Genomic DNA, 20013 nt, shown 5'->3' with positions numbered 1-20013 from the left:
TTTTGGGATCAGCGGAAGTGGAGGGAAGACATACACTGTTGGAAACACCCACTATGTCACCAGTGCATCCACTGCTACTGCTTGAGTGTCTCGACCTGGAACAGTATCTCTGAAGCTTCTTGTTGAGACGAGACACCATCATGTCTGTTTGAGGAACTCCCCAAAGACTTGTCACGTCTGTGAAGACTTCTTGGTGGAGGCCCCACTCTCCTGGATGGAGATAGTGTCTGCTGAGGAAGTCTGCTTCCCAGTTGTCTAATCCTGGAATGAATATTGCCAACAGAGCTTGTAGATGTTTTTCTGCCCAGTGGAGGATTTTTGTCACCTCCGCCATTGCCGCTCTGCTTTTCTTTCCGCCCTGTCTGTTTATGTATGCAACAGCTTTTACATTGTCTGCCTGGATCTGCACGGGACAGTCTTGAAGATGTACTGCTTGTTGAAGGCCATTGTAAATGGCTCTTAGCTCCAGAACGTTTATGTGAAGGCAGGCTTCCTGTTGTGACCAACGTCCCTGGAAGTTTTCTCCCTGAGTGACTGCTCCCCACCCTCGGAGACTTGCATCTGTGGTTACCAGGACCCAGTCCTGAATCCTGAACCTGCGTCCCTCTAGTAGGCGAGAGCTGTGTAACCACCACAGGAGTGAAATCCTGTTTTTCGACGACAGGATTATCTTTCTGTGCATGTGTAGGTGTGACCCCGAACACTTGTCCAACAGGTCCCACTGGAATACTCTGGTATGGAACCTGCCAAACTGTATGGCCTCGTAGGCCGCCACCATCTTCCCTAACAACCGAATGCACTGATGGATCGACACACTTGATGGTTATAATTAGAGATGAGCGCCTGAAATTTTTCGGGTTTTGTGTTTTGGTTTTGGGTTCGGTTCCGCGGCCGTGTTTTGGGTTCGACCGCGTTTTGGCAAAACCTCACCGAATTTTTTTTGTCGGATTCGGGTGTGTTTTGGATTTGGGTGTTTTTTTCAAAAAACCCTAAAAAACAGCTTAAATCATAGAATTTGGGGGTCATTTTGATCCCAAAGTATTATTAACCTCAAAAACCATAATTTCCACTCATTTTCAGTCTATTCTGAATACCTCACACCTCACAATATTATTTTTAGTCCTAAAATTTGCACCGAGGTCGCTGTGTGAGTAAGATAAGCGACCCTAGTGGCCGACACAAACACCGGGCCCATCTAGGAGTGGCACTGCAGTGTCACGCAGGATGTCCCTTCCAAAAAACCCTCCCCAAACAGCACATGATGCAAAGAAAAAAAGAGGCGCAATGAGGTAGCTGTGTGAGTAAGATTAGCGACCCTAGTGGCCGACACAAACACCGGGCCCATCTAGGAGTGGCACTGCAGTGTCACGCAGGATGGCCCTTCCAAAAAACCCTCCCCAAACAGCACATGACGCAAAGAAAAAAAGAGGCGCAATGAGGTAGCTGTGTGAGTAAGATTAGCGACCCTAGTGGCCGACACAAACACCGGGCCCATCTAGGAGTGGCACTGCAGTGTCACGCAGGATGGCCCTTCCAAAAAACCCTCCCCAAACAGCACATGACGCAAAGAAAAAAAGAGGCGCAATGAGGTAGCTGTGTGAGTAAGATCTGCGACCCTAGTGGCCGACACAAACACCGGGCCCATCTAGGAGTGGCACTGCAGTGTCACGCAGGATGGCCCTTCCAAAAAACCTTCCCCAAACAGCACATGACGCAAAGAAAAAAAGAGGCGCAATGAGGTAGCTGTGTGAGTAAGATTAGCGACCCTAGTGGCCGACACAAACACCGGGCCCATCTAGGAGTGGCACTGCAGTGTCACGCAGGATGGCCCTTCCAAAAAACCCTCCCCAAACAGCACATGACGCAAAGAAAAAAAGAGGCGCAATGAGGTAGCTGACTGTGTGAGTAAGATAAGCGACCCTAGTGGCCGACACAAATACCGGGCCCATCTAGGAGTGGCACTGCAGTGTCACGCAGGATGTCCCTTCCAAAAAACCCTCCCCAAACAGCACATGACGCAAAGAAAAAAAGAGGCGCAATGAGGTAGCTGTGTGAGTAAGATTAGCGACCCTAGTGGCCGACACAAACACCGGGCCCATCTAGGAGTGGCACTGCAGTGTCACGCAGGATGTCCCTTCCAAAAAACCCTCCCCAAACAGCACATGACGCAAAGAAAAAAAGAGGCGCAATGAGGTAGCTGACTGTGAGTAAGATAAGCGACCCTAGTGGCCGACACAAACACCGGGCCCATCTAGGAGTGGCACTGCAGTGTCACGCAGGATGTCCCTTCCAAAAAACCCTCCCCAAACAGCACATGACGCAAAGAAAAAAAGAGACGCAATGAGGTAGCTGACTGTGTGAGTAAGATAAGCGACCCTAGTGGCCGACACAAACACCGGGCCCATCTAGGAGTGGCACTGCAGTGTCACGCAGGATGTCCCTTCCAAAAAACCCTCCCCAAACAGCACATGACGCAAAGAAAAAAAGAGGCGCAATGAGGTAGCTGACTGTGTGAGTAAGATAAGCGACCCTAGTGGCCGACACAAACACCGGGCCCATCTAGGAGTGGCACTGCAGTGTCACGTAGGATGGCCCTTCCAAAAAACCCTCCCCAAACAGCACATGACGCAAAGAAAAAAAGAGGCGCAATGAGGTAGCTGACTGTGTGAGTAAGATAAGCGACCCTAGTGGCCGACACAAACACCGGGCCCATCTAGGAGTGGCACTGCAGTGTCACGCAGGATGTCCCTTCCAAAAAACCCTCCCCAAACAGCACATGACGCAAAGAAAAAAAGAGGCGCAATGAGGTAGCTGTGTGAGTAAGATTAGCGACCCTAGTGGCCGACACAAACACCGGGCCCATCTAGGAGTGGCACTGCAGTGTCACGCAGGATGTCCCTTCCAAAAAACCCTCCCCAAACAGCACATGACGCAAAGAAAAAAAGAGGCGCAATGAGGTAGCTGACTGTGTGAGTAAGATAAGCGACCCTAGTGGCCGACACAAACACCGGGCCCATCTAGGAGTGGCACTGCAGTGTCACGCAGGATGTCCCTTCCAAAAAACCCTCCCCAAACAGCACATGACGCAAAGAAAAAAAGAGGCGCAATGAGGTAGCTGACTGTGTGAGTAAGATAAGCGACCCTAGTGGCCGACACAAACACCGGGCCCATCTAGGAGTGGCACTGCAGTGTCACGCAGGATGTCCCTTCCAAAAACCCTCCCCAAACAGCGCATGACGCAAAGAAAAAAAGAGGCGCAATGAGGTAGCTGACTGTGTGAGTAAGATAAGCGACCCTAGTGGCCGACACAAACACCGGGCCCATCTAGGAGTGGCACTGCAGTGTCACGCAGGATGTCCCTTCCAAAAAACCCTCCCCAAACAGCACATGACGCAAAGAAAAAAAGAGGCGCAATGAGGTAGCTGTGTGAGTAAGATTAGCGACCCTAGTGGCCGACACAAACACCGGGCCCATCTAGGAGTGGCACTGCAGTGTCACGCAGGATGTCCCTTCCAAAAAACCCTCCCCAAACAGCACATGACGCAAAGAAAAAAAGAGGCGCAATGAGGTAGCTGACTGTGAGTAAGATAAGCGACCCTAGTGGCCGACACAAACACCGGGCCCATCTAGGAGTGGCACTGCAGTGTCACGCAGGATGTCCCTTCCAAAAAACCCTCCCCAAACAGCACATGACGCAAAGAAAAAAAGAGACGCAATGAGGTAGCTGACTGTGTGAGTAAGATAAGCGACCCTAGTGGCCGACACAAACACCGGGCCCATCTAGGAGTGGCACTGCAGTGTCACGCAGGATGTCCCTTCCAAAAAACCCTCCCCAAACAGCACATGACGCAAAGAAAAAAAGAGGCGCAATGAGGTAGCTGACTGTGTGAGTAAGATAAGCGACCCTAGTGGCCGACACAAACACCGGGCCCATCTAGGAGTGGCACTGCAGTGTCACGCAGGATGTCCCTTCCAAAAACCCTCCCCAAACAGCGCATGACGCAAAGAAAAAAAGAGGCGCAATGAGGTAGCTGACTGTGTGAGTAAGATAAGCGACCCTAGTGGCCGACACAAACACCGGGCCCATCTAGGAGTGGCACTGCAGTGTCACGCAGGATGTCCCTTCCAAAAAACCCTCCCCAAACAGCACATGACGCAAAGAAAAAAAGAGGCGCAATGAGGTAGCTGTGTGAGTAAGATTAGCGACCCTAGTGGCCGACACAAACACCGGGCCCATCTAGGAGTGGCACTGCAGTGTCACGCAGGATGTCCCTTCCAAAAAACCCTCCCCAAACAGCACATGACGCAAAGAAAAAAAGAGGCGCAATGAGGTAGCTGACTGTGTGAGTAAGATAAGCGACCCTAGTGGCCGACACAAACACCGGGCCCATCTAGGAGTGGCACTGCAGTGTCACGCAGGATGTCCCTTCCAAAAAACCCTCCCCAAACAGCACATGACGCAAAGAAAAAAAGAGGCGCAATGAGGTAGCTGACTGTGTGAGTAAGATAAGCGACCCTAGTGGCCGACACAAACACCGGGCCCATCTAGGAGTGGCACTGCAGTGTCACGCAGGATGTCCCTTCCAAAAACCCTCCCCAAACAGCGCATGACGCAAAGAAAAAAAGAGGCGCAATGAGGTAGCTGACTGTGTGAGTAAGATAAGCGACCCTAGTGGCCGACACAAACACCGGGCCCATCTAGGAGTGGCACTGCAGTGTCACGCAGGATGTCCCTTCCAAAAAACCCTCCCCAAACAGCACATGACGCAAAGAAAAAAAGAGGCGCAATGAGGTAGCTGACTGTGAGTAAGATAAGCGACCCTAGTGGCCGACACAAACACCGGGCCCATCTAGGAGTGGCACTGCAGTGTCACGCAGGATGTCCCTTCCAAAAAACCCTCACCAAACAGCACATGACGCAAAGAAAAAAAGAGACGCAATGAGGTAGCTGACTGTGTGAGTAAGATAAGCGACCCTAGTGGCCGACACAAACACCGGGCCCATCTAGGAGTGGCACTGCAGTGTCACGCAGGATGTCCCTTCCAAAAAACCCTCCCCAAACAGCACATGACGCAAAGAAAAAAAGAGGCGCAATGAGGTAGCTGACTGTGTGAGTAAGATAAGCGACCCTAGTGGCCGACACAAACACCGGGCCCATCTAGGAGTGGCACTGCAGTGTCACGCAGGATGTCCCTTCCAAAAAACCCTCCCCAAACAGCACATGACGCAAAGAAAAAAAGAGGCGCAATGAGGTAGCTGTGTGAGTAAGATTAGCGACCCTAGTGGCCGACACAAACACCGGGCCCATCTAGGAGTGGCACTGCAGTGTCACGCAGGATGTCCCTTCCAAAAAACCCTCCCCAAACAGCACATGACGCAAAGAAAAAAAGAGGCGCAATGAGGTAGCTGACTGTGTGAGTAAGATAAGCGACCCTAGTGGCCGACACAAACACCGGGCCCATCTAGGAGTGGCACTGCAGTGTCACGCAGGATGTCCCTTCCAAAAAACCCTCCCCAAACAGCACATGACGCAAAGAAAAAAAGAGGCGCAATGAGGTAGCTGACTGTGTGAGTAAGATAAGCGACCCTAGTGGCCGACACAAACACCGGGCCCATCTAGGAGTGGCACTGCAGTGTCACGCAGGATGTCCCTTCCAAAAACCCTCCCCAAACAGCACATGACGCAAAGAAAAAAAGAGGCGCAATGAGGTAGCTGACTGTGTGAGTAAGATAAGCGACCCTAGTGGCCGACACAAACACCGGGCCCATCTAGGAGTGGCACTGCAGTGTCATGTAGGATGGCCCTTCCAAAAAACCCTCCCCAAACAGCACATGACGCAAAGAAAAAAAGAGGCGCAATGAGGTAGCTGACTGTGTGAGTAAGATAAGCGACCCTAGTGGCCGACACAAACACCGGGCCCATCTAGGAGTGGCACTGCAGTGTCACGCAGGATGTCCCTTCCAAAAAACCCTCCCCAAACAGCACATGACGCAAAGAAAAAAAGAGACGCAATGAGGTAGCTGACTGTGTGAGTAAGATAAGCGACCCTAGTGGCCGACACAAACACCGGGCCCATCTAGGAGTGGCACTGCAGTGTCACGCAGGATGTCCCTTCCAAAAAACCCTCCCCAAACAGCACATGACGCAAAGAAAAAAAGAGGCGCAATGAGGTAGCTGACTGTGTGAGTAAGATAAGCGACCCTAGTGGCCGACACAAACACCGGGCCCATCTAGGAGTGGCACTGCAGTGTCACGTAGGATGGCCCTTCCAAAAAACCCTCCCCAAACAGCACATGACGCAAAGAAAAAAAGAGGCGCAATGAGGTAGCTGACTGTGTGAGTAAGATAAGCGACCCTAGTGGCCGACACAAACACCGGGCCCATCTAGGAGTGGCACTGCAGTGTCACGCAGGATGTCCCTTCCAAAAAACCCTCCCCAAACAGCACATGACGCAAAGAAAAAAAGAGGCGCAATGAGGTAGCTGTGTGAGTAAGATTAGCGACCCTAGTGGCCGACACAAACACCGGGCCCATCTAGGAGTGGCACTGCAGTGTCACGCAGGATGTCCCTTCCAAAAAACCCTCCCCAAACAGCACATGACGCAAAGAAAAAAAGAGGCGCAATGAGGTAGCTGACTGTGTGAGTAAGATAAGCGACCCTAGTGGCCGACACAAACACCGGGCCCATCTAGGAGTGGCACTGCAGTGTCACGCAGGATGTCCCTTCCAAAAAACCCTCCCCAAACAGCACATGACGCAAAGAAAAAAAGAGGCGCAATGAGGTAGCTGACTGTGTGAGTAAGATAAGCGACCCTAGTGGCCGACACAAACACCGGGCCCATCTAGGAGTGGCACTGCAGTGTCACGCAGGATGTCCCTTCCAAAAACCCTCCCCAAACAGCGCATGACGCAAAGAAAAAAAGAGGCGCAATGAGGTAGCTGACTGTGTGAGTAAGATAAGCGACCCTAGTGGCCGACACAAACACCGGGCCCATCTAGGAGTGGCACTGCAGTGTCACGCAGGATGTCCCTTCCAAAAAACCCTCCCCAAACAGCACATGACGCAAAGAAAAAAAGAGGCGCAATGAGGTAGCTGTGTGAGTAAGATTAGCGACCCTAGTGGCCGACACAAACACCGGGCCCATCTAGGAGTGGCACTGCAGTGTCACGCAGGATGTCCCTTCCAAAAAACCCTCCCCAAACAGCACATGACGCAAAGAAAAAAAGAGGCGCAATGAGGTAGCTGACTGTGAGTAAGATAAGCGACCCTAGTGGCCGACACAAACACCGGGCCCATCTAGGAGTGGCACTGCAGTGTCACGCAGGATGTCCCTTCCAAAAAACCCTCCCCAAACAGCACATGACGCAAAGAAAAAAAGAGACGCAATGAGGTAGCTGACTGTGTGAGTAAGATAAGCGACCCTAGTGGCCGACACAAACACCGGGCCCATCTAGGAGTGGCACTGCAGTGTCACGCAGGATGTCCCTTCCAAAAAACCCTCCCCAAACAGCACATGACGCAAAGAAAAAAAGAGGCGCAATGAGGTAGCTGACTGTGTGAGTAAGATAAGCGACCCTAGTGGCCGACACAAACACCGGGCCCATCTAGGAGTGGCACTGCAGTGTCACGCAGGATGTCCCTTCCAAAAACCCTCCCCAAACAGCGCATGACGCAAAGAAAAAAAGAGGCGCAATGAGGTAGCTGACTGTGTGAGTAAGATAAGCGACCCTAGTGGCCGACACAAACACCGGGCCCATCTAGGAGTGGCACTGCAGTGTCACGCAGGATGTCCCTTCCAAAAAACCCTCCCCAAACAGCACATGACGCAAAGAAAAAAAGAGGCGCAATGAGGTAGCTGTGTGAGTAAGATTAGCGACCCTAGTGGCCGACACAAACACCGGGCCCATCTAGGAGTGGCACTGCAGTGTCACGCAGGATGTCCCTTCCAAAAAACCCTCCCCAAACAGCACATGACGCAAAGAAAAAAAGAGGCGCAATGAGGTAGCTGACTGTGTGAGTAAGATAAGCGACCCTAGTGGCCGACACAAACACCGGGCCCATCTAGGAGTGGCACTGCAGTGTCACGCAGGATGTCCCTTCCAAAAAACCCTCCCCAAACAGCACATGACGCAAAGAAAAAAAGAGGCGCAATGAGGTAGCTGACTGTGTGAGTAAGATAAGCGACCCTAGTGGCCGACACAAACACCGGGCCCATCTAGGAGTGGCACTGCAGTGTCACGCAGGATGTCCCTTCCAAAAACCCTCCCCAAACAGCGCATGACGCAAAGAAAAAAAGAGGCGCAATGAGGTAGCTGACTGTGTGAGTAAGATAAGCGACCCTAGTGGCCGACACAAACACCGGGCCCATCTAGGAGTGGCACTGCAGTGTCACGCAGGATGTCCCTTCCAAAAAACCCTCCCCAAACAGCACATGACGCAAAGAAAAAAAGAGGCGCAATGAGGTAGCTGACTGTGAGTAAGATAAGCGACCCTAGTGGCCGACACAAACACCGGGCCCATCTAGGAGTGGCACTGCAGTGTCACGCAGGATGTCCCTTCCAAAAAACCCTCACCAAACAGCACATGACGCAAAGAAAAAAAGAGACGCAATGAGGTAGCTGACTGTGTGAGTAAGATAAGCGACCCTAGTGGCCGACACAAACACCGGGCCCATCTAGGAGTGGCACTGCAGTGTCACGCAGGATGTCCCTTCCAAAAAACCCTCCCCAAACAGCACATGACGCAAAGAAAAAAAGAGGCGCAATGAGGTAGCTGACTGTGTGAGTAAGATAAGCGACCCTAGTGGCCGACACAAACACCGGGCCCATCTAGGAGTGGCACTGCAGTGTCACGCAGGATGTCCCTTCCAAAAAACCCTCCCCAAACAGCACATGACGCAAAGAAAAAAAGAGGCGCAATGAGGTAGCTGTGTGAGTAAGATTAGCGACCCTAGTGGCCGACACAAACACCGGGCCCATCTAGGAGTGGCACTGCAGTGTCACGCAGGATGTCCCTTCCAAAAAACCCTCCCCAAACAGCACATGACGCAAAGAAAAAAAGAGGCGCAATGAGGTAGCTGACTGTGTGAGTAAGATAAGCGACCCTAGTGGCCGACACAAACACCGGGCCCATCTAGGAGTGGCACTGCAGTGTCACGCAGGATGTCCCTTCCAAAAAACCCTCCCCAAACAGCACATGACGCAAAGAAAAAAAGAGGCGCAATGAGGTAGCTGACTGTGTGAGTAAGATAAGCGACCCTAGTGGCCGACACAAACACCGGGCCCATCTAGGAGTGGCACTGCAGTGTCACGCAGGATGTCCCTTCCAAAAACCCTCCCCAAACAGCACATGACGCAAAGAAAAAAAGAGGCGCAATGAGGTAGCTGACTGTGTGAGTAAGATAAGCGACCCTAGTGGCCGACACAAACACCGGGCCCATCTAGGAGTGGCACTGCAGTGTCATGTAGGATGGCCCTTCCAAAAAACCCTCCCCAAACAGCACATGACGCAAAGAAAAAAAGAGGCGCAATGAGGTAGCTGACTGTGTGAGTAAGATAAGCGACCCTAGTGGCCGACACAAACACCGGGCCCATCTAGGAGTGGCACTGCAGTGTCACGTAGGATGGCCCTTCCAAAAAACCCTCTCCAAACAGCACATGACGCAAAGAAAAATAAAAGAAAAAAGAGGTGAAAGATGGAATTGTCCTTGGGCCCTCCCACCCACCCTTATGTTGTATAAACAAAACAGGACATGCACACTTTAACCAACCCATCATTTCAGTGACAGGGTCTGCCACACGACTGTGACTGATATGACGGGTTGGTTTGGACCCCCCCCAAAAAAGAAGCAATTAATCTCTCCTTGCACAAACTGGCTCTACAGAGGCAAGATGTCCACCTCATCATCATCCTCCGATATATCACCGTGTACATCCCCCTCCTCACAGATTATCAATTCGTCCCCACTGGAATCCACCATCTCAGCTCCCTGTGTACTTTGTGGAGGCAATTGCTGCTGGTCAATGTCTCCGCGGAGGAATTGATTATAATTCATTTTAATGAACATCATCTTCTCCACATTTTCTGGATGTAACCTCGTACGCCGATTGCTGACAAGGTGAGCGGCGGCACTAAACACTCTTTCGGAGTACACACTTGTGGGAGGGCAACTTAGGTTGAATAAAGCCAGTTTGTGCAAGGGCCTCCAAATTGCCTCTTTTTCCTGCCAGTATAAGTATGGACTGTGTGACGTGCCTACTTGGATGCGGTCACTCATATAATCCTCCACCATTCTTTCAATGGTGAGAGAATCATATGCAGTGACAGTAGACGACATGTCCGTAATCGTTGTCAGGTCCTTCAGTCCGGACCAGATGTCAGCATCAGCAGTCGCTCCAGACTGCCCTGCATCACCGCCAGCGGGTGGGCTCGGAATTCTGAGCCTTTTCCTCGCACCCCCAGTTGCGGGAGAATGTGAAGGAGGAGATGTTGACAGGTCGCGTTCCGCTTGACTTGACAATTTTCTCACCAGCAGGTCTTTCATCCCCAGCAGACTTGTGTCTGCCGGAAAGAGAGATCCAAGGTAGGCTTTAAATCTAGGATCGAGCATGGTGGCCAAAATGTAGTGCTCTGATTTCAACAGATTGACCACCCGTGAATCCTTGTTAAGCGAATTAAGGGCTCCATCCACAAGTCCCACATGCCTAGCGGAATCGCTCCGTGTTAGCTCCTCCTTCAATGTCTCCAGCTTCTTCTGCAAAAGCCTGATGAGGGGAATGACCTGACTCAGGCTGGCAGTGTCTGAACTGACTTCACGTGTGGCAAGTTCAAAGGGCATCAGAACCTTGCACAACGTTGAAATCATTCTCCACTGCGCTTGAGACAGGTGCATTCCACCTCCTATATCGTGCTCAATTGTATAGGCTTGAATGGCCTTTTGCTGCTCCTCCAACCTCTGAAGCATATAGAGGGTTGAATTCCACCTCGTTACCACTTCTTGCTTCAGATGATGGCAGGGCAGGTTCAGTAGTTTTTGGTGGTGCTCCAGTCTTCTGTACGTGGTGCCTGTACGCCGAAAGTGTCCCGCAATTCCTCTTGCCACCGACAGCATCTCTTGCACGCCCCTGTCGTTTTTTAAATAATTCTGCACCACCAAATTCAAGGTATGTGCAAAACATGGGACGTGCTGGAATTTGCCCATATTTAATGCACACACAATATTGCTGGCGTTGTCCGATGCCACAAATCCACAGGAGAGTCCAATTGGGGTAAGCCATTCCGCGATGATCTTCCTCAGTTGCCGTAAGAGGTTTTCAGCTGTGTGCGTATTCTGGAAAGCGGTGATACAAAGCGTAGCCTGCCTAGGAAAGAGTTGGCGTTTGCGAGATGCTGCTACTGGTGCCGCCGCTGCTGTTCTTGCGGCGGGAGTCCATACATCTACCCAGTGGGCTGTCACAGTCATATAGTCCTGACCCTGCCCTGCTCCACTTGTCCACATGTCCGTGGTTAAGTGGACATTGGGTACAGCTGCATTTTTTAGGACACTGGTGACTCTTTTTTGAGGTCTGTGTACATTTTCGGTATCGCCTGCCTAGAGAAATGGAACCTAGATGGTATTTGGTACCGGGGACACAGTACCTCCAACAAGTCTCTAGTTGGCTCTGCAGTAATGATGGATACCGGAACCACGTTTCTCACTACCCAGGATGCCAAGGCCTCAGTTATCCGCTTTGCAGTAGGATGACTGCTGTGATATTTCATCTTCCTCGCAAAGGACTGTTGGACAGTCAATTGCTTGGTGGAAGTAGTAAAAGTGGTCTTACGACTTCCCCTCTGGGATGACCATCGACTCCCAGCAGCAACAACAGCAGCGCCAGCAGCAGTAGGCGTTACACGCAAGGATGCATCGGAGGAATCCCAGGCAGGAGAGGAATCGTCAGAATTGCCAGTGACATGGCCTGCAGGACTATTGGCATTCCTGGGGAAGGAGGAAATTGACACTGAGGGAGTTGGTGGGGTGGTTTGCGTGAGCTTGGTTACAAGAGGAAGGGATTTACTGGTCAGTGGACTGCTTCCGCTGTCACCCAAAGTTTTTGAACTTGTCACTGACTTATTATGAATGCGCTGCAGGTGACGTATAAGGGAGGATGTTCCGAGGTGGTTAACGTCCTTACCCCTACTTATTACAGCTTGACAAAGGGAACACACGGCTTGACACCTGTTGTCCGCATTTCTGTTGAAATAGTTCCACACCGAAGAGCTGATTTTTTTGGTATTTTCACCAGGCATGTCAACGGCCATATTCCTCCCACGGACAACAGGTGTCTCCCCGGGTGCCTGACTTAAACAAACCACCTCACCATCAGAATCCTCCTGGTCAATTTCCTCCCCAGCGCCAGCAACACCCATATCCTCCTCATCCTGGTGTACTTCAACACTAACATCTTCAATCTGACTATCAGGAACTGGACTGCGGGTGCTCCTTCCAGCACTTGCAGGGGGCGTGCAAATGGTGGAAGGCGCATGCTCTTCACGTCCAGTGTTGGGAAGGTCAGGCATCGCAACCGACACAATTGGACTCTCCTTGTGGATTTGGGATTTCGAAGAACGCACAGTTCTTTGCGGTGCTACTGCTTTTGCCAGCTTGAGTCTTTTAATTTTTCTAGCGAGAGGCTGAGTGCCTCCATCCTCATGTGAAGCTGAACCACTAGCCATGAACATAGGCAAGGGCCTCAGCCGTTCCTTGCCACTCCGTGTGGTAAATGGCATATTGGCAAGTTTACGCTTCTCCTCCGACAATTTTATTTTAGGTTTTGGAGTCCTTTTTTTACTGATATTTGGTGTTTTGGATTTTACATGCTCTGTACTATGACATTGGGCATCGGCCTTGGCAGACGACGTTGCTGGCATTTCATCGTCTCGGCCATGACTAGTGGAAGCAGCTTCAGCACGAGGTGGAAGTGGATCTTGATCTTTCCCTAATTTTGGAACCTCAACATTTTTGTTCTCCATATTTTAATAGGCACAACTAAAAGGCACCTCAGGTAAACAATGGAGATGGATGGATACTAGTATACAATTATGGATGGACTGCCGAGTGCCGACACAGAGGTAGCTACAGCCGTGGACTACCGTACTGTACTGTGTCTGCTGCTAATATAGACTGGATGATAATGAGATGTAGTATGTATAAAGAAGAAAGAAAAAAAAACCACGGGTAGGTGGTATACAATTATGGATGGACTGCCGAGTGCCGACACAGAGGTAGCTACAGCCGTGGACTACCGTACTGTGTCTGCTGCTTATATAGACTGGATGATAATGAGATGTAGTATGTATAAATAAGAAAGAAAAAAAAACCACGGGTAGGTGGTATACAATTATGGACGGACTGCCGAGTGCCGACACAGAGGTAGCTACAGCCGTGGACTACCGTACTGTACTGTGTCTGCTGCTAATATAGACTGGTTGATAATGAGATGTAGTATGTATGTATAAAGAAGAAAGAAAAAAAAACCACGGGTAGGTGGTATACAATTATGGACGGACTGCCGAGTGCCGACACAGAGGTAGCTACAGCCGTAGACTACCGTACTGTACTGTGTCTGCTGCTAATATAGACTGGATGATAATGAGATGCAGTATGTATAAAGAAGAAAGAAAAAAAAACCACGGGTAGGTGGTATACAATTATGGATGGACTGCCGAGTGCCGACACAGAGGTAGCTACAGCCGTGGACTACCGTACTGTACTGCTTCTGCTGCTAATATAGACTGGATGATAATGAGATGTAGTATGTATAAAGAAGAAAGAAAAAAAAACCACGGGTAGGTGGTATACAATTATGGATGGACTGCCGAGTGCCGACACAGAGGTAGCTACAGCCGTGGACTACCGTACTGTACTGTGTCTGCTGCTAATATAGACTGGTTGATAATGAGATGTAGTATGTATGTATAAAGAAGAAAGAAAAAAAACACGGGTAGGTGGTATACAATTATGGACGGACTGCCGAGTGCCGACACAGAGGTAGCTACAGCCGTGGACTACCGTACTGTACTGTGTCTGCTGCTAATATAGACTGGTTGATAATGAGATGTAGTATGTATGTATAAAGAAGAAAGAAAAAAAAACCACGGGTAGGTGGTATACAATTATGGACGGACTGCCGAGTGCCGACACAGAGGTAGCTACAGCCGTGGACTACCGTACTGTACTGTGTCTGCTGCTAATATAGACTGGATGATAATGAGATGTAGTATGTATAAAGAAGAAAGAAAAAAAAACCACGGGTAGGTGGTATACAATTATGGATGGACTGCCGAGTGCCGACACAGAGGTAGCTACAGCCGTGAACTACCGTACTGTGTCTGCTGCGACTGGATGATAAATAATGATATAAAAAATATATATATATCACTACTGCAGCCGGACAGGTATATATTATATAATGACGGACCTGCTGGACACTGTCTGTCAGCAGAATTAGTTTTTTATAGAATAAAAAAAAAACCACCACACAAGTCACACGACGAGTGCTTAACTTTTTCAGGCAATCACAATATAGTATACTACTAACTATACTGGTGGTCAGTGTGGTCAGGTCACTGGTCAGTCACACTGGCAGTGGCACTCCTGCAGCAAAAGTGTGCACTGTTTAATTTTAATAATATGTACTCCTGGCTCCTGCTATAACCTATAACTGGCACTGCTCCCCAGTCTCCCCCACAATTATAAGCTGTGTGAGCACAGTCAGATATATACATAGATGATGCAGCACACTGGGCTGAGCAGTGCACACAGATATGGTATGTGACTGAGTCACTGTGTATCGTTTTTTTCAGGCAGAGAACGGATTATATTAAATAAAACTGCACTGTCTGGTGGTCACTGTGGTCAGTCACTAGTAAACTCTGCACTCTCTACAGTACTCCTAAGCTCCAGTAAATCAAGTGTCTCTGTCTCAAATCAATCTCACTCTCTCTCTTCTAATCTAAATGGAGAGGACGCCAGCCACGTCCTCTCCCTATCAATCTCAATGCACGTGTGAAAATGGCGGCGACGCGCGGCTCCTTATATAGAATCCGAGTCTCGCGATAGAATCCGAGCCTCGCGAGAATCCGACAGCGTCATGATGACGTTCGGGCGTGCTCGGGTTAACCGAGCAAGGCGGGAAGATCCGAGTCGCTCGGATCCGTGTAAAAAAACATGAAGTTCGGGCGGGTTCGGATTCCGAGGAACCGAACCCGCTCATCTCTAGTTATAATATCTGTTTTACCATTTTCTGGATTTCCAGAGCCTTTTCCAGTGGAAGAAATACTCTGAACTTCTGTGTCCAGAATCATCCCAAGGAGAGATAACTTTGTTGTCAGTTCCAACTGTGAATTTGGGTAATTTATGATCCACCCGTGTTGTTGGATTATTGACAGAGAGAGTGATATGTTTTGTAACAACTGTTCCCTGGATCTAGCCTTTATCAGGAGGTCATCCAGATAAGGAATTATGTTGACTCCTTTCTGACGAAGGAGAATCATCTCCGCCATCACCTTGGTGAATACCCTCGGCACCGTAGAGAGACTGAAAGGTAACTTCTGGAATTGGTAATGGCAATCCTGAACCGCGAATCTCAGATAAGCCTGGAGAGGATGATAAATGGGAACATGCAGGCAAGCATCCTTTATGTCCACCGACACTAAGTAGTCCCCCTCCTCCAGACTGGCAATCACTTTTTTAGGTAACCATTCAGATCCTTTAGATTTAGGATCGGTCTGACCGAGCCATCCGGCTTCGGAACCACAAAGAGGCTTGAATAAAAACCCCGCCCTTGTTGTGACAACGGTACTAGGACTATGACCTGGTCTTGACAATTTTTGGATTGCCGCTGTTACCGCTTCTCTTTTTGAAAGAGACACTGGCAAGGTCGATTTGATAAATCACCATGGGGGAACGTCTTGAAACTCCAGCTTGTACCCCTGGGATACTATTTGCAACACCCAGGGATCCAGGCCAGACAGAATCCAATCCTGCCTGAAGAGTCTGAGACGTGCCCCCACCCGAGCGGCCTCCCACAAGGGAGCTCCAGTGTCATGCTGGGGACTTGGCAGAAGTAGGGGTAGACTTCTTCTCTTGGGAACCGGGAGCCGCTGTGGGCTTCTTTCCCCTTCCCCTACCTGCAAAGAATGGGGAACCTCTCATCTTATTATATTTATTGGGTTGAAAGTACTGCATTTGCGGGTGATAGGTCTTTTTTGCCGGTGCAGGCGCAGAGGGCAAAAATGTCGACTTACCCGAGGTAGCTGCCGAGACTAACATCCAGGCCATCGCCAAATAAGGCCTCACCTTTATATGGGAGAGACTCCATGTTTCTTTTGGAATCTGCATCCGCGTTCCACTGGCGAATCCACAATGCCCACCTAGCCGATACTGACATGGTAGCGTCCTGTGAACTCAAGAGTCCAATATCCTTATTGCTTCCAGCAGGTAGGTGGCAGCGTCCTTGATATTCCCTAACTTAAGGAGTATCTCATCTTTATCAATCGTGTCAATTTCTGATGACACGCTTTCTGACCATTTTTCAATAGCGCGACTCACCCATGCGCAGGCAGTAGTGGGCCTAATCAGTGTACCATTGGTAACATAAATGGATTTCAATGTCGTTTCCATTTTGCGGTCTGCCGGCTCTTTAAGAGAAGCCGTGCCAGGAGCAGGGAGAATTACCTTCTTTGTCAACCTGGAAAGTGCACTGTCTAACACAGGGGGTGACTCCCACTTTTTCCTGTCCTCAGCCGGGAAAGGGTAAGCTATGTGAATCCTTTTGGGAATACGAAATCTTTTATCAGGATTCACCCACATCCCTTCAAACAGAGCATTTAGTTCATGTGAAGGGGGAGATGTGACTTTGGACTTCTTTTCCTTACATAAATATGCCTTCTGAGGTACAGGCGTGGTTTCTGTAACCTCCAACATGACCCTTATAGCCACAATCATATATAGTATATTTTTTGCCAATTTATGATCTCTCTCTCTCTCTGGATTCACTATCGTCGACACAAGAGTCAGAATCCATGTCGGTATCAGTGTTTACAACATTTGCAAATGGTCTCTTATGTGACCCAGAGGGACCGGCCGCATAAGGAATAACAGCATCCTGAAAAATCACATCTACCACAGATTTTCTCCAGCATGCAGCCTTAGATTCAGATGTATCTAATCTAAGGTTAATCAGATGCATACTCTGGGCCGGATTAACAATGGGGCTGATGGGGCTGCAGCTCCAAGCCTAGCATCAGAATAGGCCCATGGCATCTGCTGTGCTGCTGTACACTGGAAAAACAAATTCCTGCTACAGCAGCCTGCCAGTGGGTAATCGAGGCCCCAACCCCTGGCTGCTGCAAAACCCCGTCCCATCCGCGGTGCCCAGTGACAGGTGAGGAGAGCGACCACGGTTTTATTAAGCCCCGCCCCTCACGGGAAAACATGCCACGATTCGCGGGTCGATCGGGAGGGGGCGGAGCCAATATGAAACATATCTATCAAAATTAAGATGTGTTGGCTCCGCACCCTCTCGATTGAACTGCGAATCGCTGCATTTTGCTGCGGAGGGAGGGGCATATCAATGGAGACATGTCTGCAGCAGTGCAGCTACAGGCGAGGTCAGAGTGAACAAGTGTGTGTGTGTATATAGATGTACGTGTGTATAATGTATATATGAATGTATGTGTGTGTAATTTATGTGTGACTTATGTATGTGTGTGTATATATATATATATATACATATACACACACACATACACACATACACACATACACACATACACACACATACAGAAAGCCCTAGTAGATCAAACGGCGGTGCCGGCAAAGATGGTTTACCTATGGTGGCGGTGGCGCAATGGAAGGCTTCACTGGCCCTTTCCTTTGCTGCAGTGACTCGGCGCCTCCTCCAAGACGTGTGATGTCACCAGGGTGCTACCACTGTGCTGAGAAGTAACCCGGCTGTGTCATGTCCTGACTCTACAGATGTATGTAATGTATTTTGCCCTCAATGCTTCACTGACACTTGGTGCCTGCACTTTTTATGAATATACAGTTTAAGAGTCAGTGGAGCATGTCCTGGGAGATGTGAATATCATAAGTTATCAGAAAGACGTGTACTAGGTAGAACAAAGAGGAGAATGTTTCAAATGGCTTCTTGGTTAATTTGGTATCTGTGTTACAAAGGGATGAGGTTAGGATCCTAGCTGTCAAAATGCTGACACCGGAATCCCGAGACGTAACGGAATGCTGACGCCGAAATCCCGATAGGGATCACAATCCTGGTGCCAGCATCCCAACACCCAGAATCCCGAACGCTACAATGCCAGGCCGCCAGAGAGGTAAGCCGCGCACATGGGGGGGGGGTTAAGGCTGCGGGGAGAGGGTTAGGCTGTGGCCTGAGGAGGTTAGGGTTCCACCCCCAGGGAAGGTTAGTCTGGGGGGGTTAGGTTTAGGCACCTCCGGGGAGGGCTAGGGTAAGGCTGTGGGGGAGTGAGGGTTAGGTTTAACGTTAGAGTGCCTTTGGGGGAAGGTAAGTAGGTATACTTACCTTCCCCTGTGTGGGTGTTGATCATTGGGGTGATGCGGCCGGTATTTTGATCTGCTGGTTTATCTATCCCAACCCGTTACAGAGAAAGTGACTTTTACTGTTTTCACTTTACCCCATTTCTGTTCCGTGTAATGATTACGACTACAGAGCTCTAAAAAAAAGTGTTTTCCCTCAAAAAAAGGAAAAAAACTTACAAAATGCATACTACATTTTACGAATCAGGCAGTTTTAGTTATTTCTGCTGTTTCATAGGAACACATTCATGCACAGAAAGAACAGAACCAGATTAACAGTGGAGTTACAGCTATGGGCCCACAGGATCCACTGCAGTTTGTCACCCCTAAAGGATGCGGCCGCATTCCGATTGACAGCTGCGGGCGCTGGGGGGGGGGGGCGGCGTTGCGGGGGTGCGGTGGTGTTAACGGAGGCAGTGTTAGACCGTTTTTGGGGCAGCTGCGTGACGATGGGAAAAATGGCGGTGGACCCCCAGCATACGCTACCTAGCAGCAATTGCGGGGGGTCATCCACAATTGCTGCGACCGCAATCCAATTGCGATCGCAGCTGCGGGGCGGGATAGCATGCCGGGCGGCCCCTAGCATGCTACAGTAGGGATTGCAGTTTCTGCTTTTTAGCAGAATCTGCAATCTGTGCTGATTAGGGTTCATAGGACCTCATTCAGTAAGAGTAGCAGATTCTTCTTTTTAGCAGAATCTGCTACTCTTTCAGTCGCATGCTGGGAGCCACCCATCGCAGGGCAAAGCCGCTTAGCATGCTACCCACCACCTGTGACTGCGCTGTAATTGAAATCACGCCGCAATTAGTGCGTGTCTGCAGAAACTAGGAAAGCCTACCTTTGCAGCCTGACTGCAACTGCAGGAGTCCCGCCGCCATTTTTCCGTTCGGAGTGGCTGCGTGTGATTACATGCAGCAGCCCCAAAAATACCACCGACATGCCCCCGTTTTCCCTGCGCCGTCCACCCAACGGACCGCGAATGCCTCCCACCCGCTCCGCGAACGCCTCTGCCTGTCATGGCCCATAGTGTGGAGTTATTATAGTATTATAGGTAGTATAGTGATATTTTACTAAGCCTTGGATGGTGATAAAGTACCAGCCAATCAGCTCCTAACTGCCATGTCACAGACTGGGTTTGAAAAATTATAGGAACTGGTTGGATGGTACTTTATCTCCATCCATGTGTTCATTGAAGGCTTAGTAAATAGACCCAATAGTCTGATGTAATGTTTCGCCACCCCCCTCTCCCCCCTGCCCACCCTAGAGAATGTCTCTACGGCACTGATCACACGCCCTGCGGCAGCCCACAGTAGGCCCATCCTAAATTTCAGCTCCAGGCCCATGTGGACCTTAATCTGACACTGTGCATACTGTCACGTATCTCTTTCACCCATGCAGGCTCTTGGTGTGCCA

Source organism: Pseudophryne corroboree, chromosome 8 (genome assembly GCF_028390025.1).
Source record: "Pseudophryne corroboree isolate aPseCor3 chromosome 8, aPseCor3.hap2, whole genome shotgun sequence".
Taxonomy (NCBI): Eukaryota; Metazoa; Chordata; class Amphibia; order Anura; family Myobatrachidae; genus Pseudophryne; species Pseudophryne corroboree.
Note: the sequence above shows the minus strand (reverse complement) of the source record.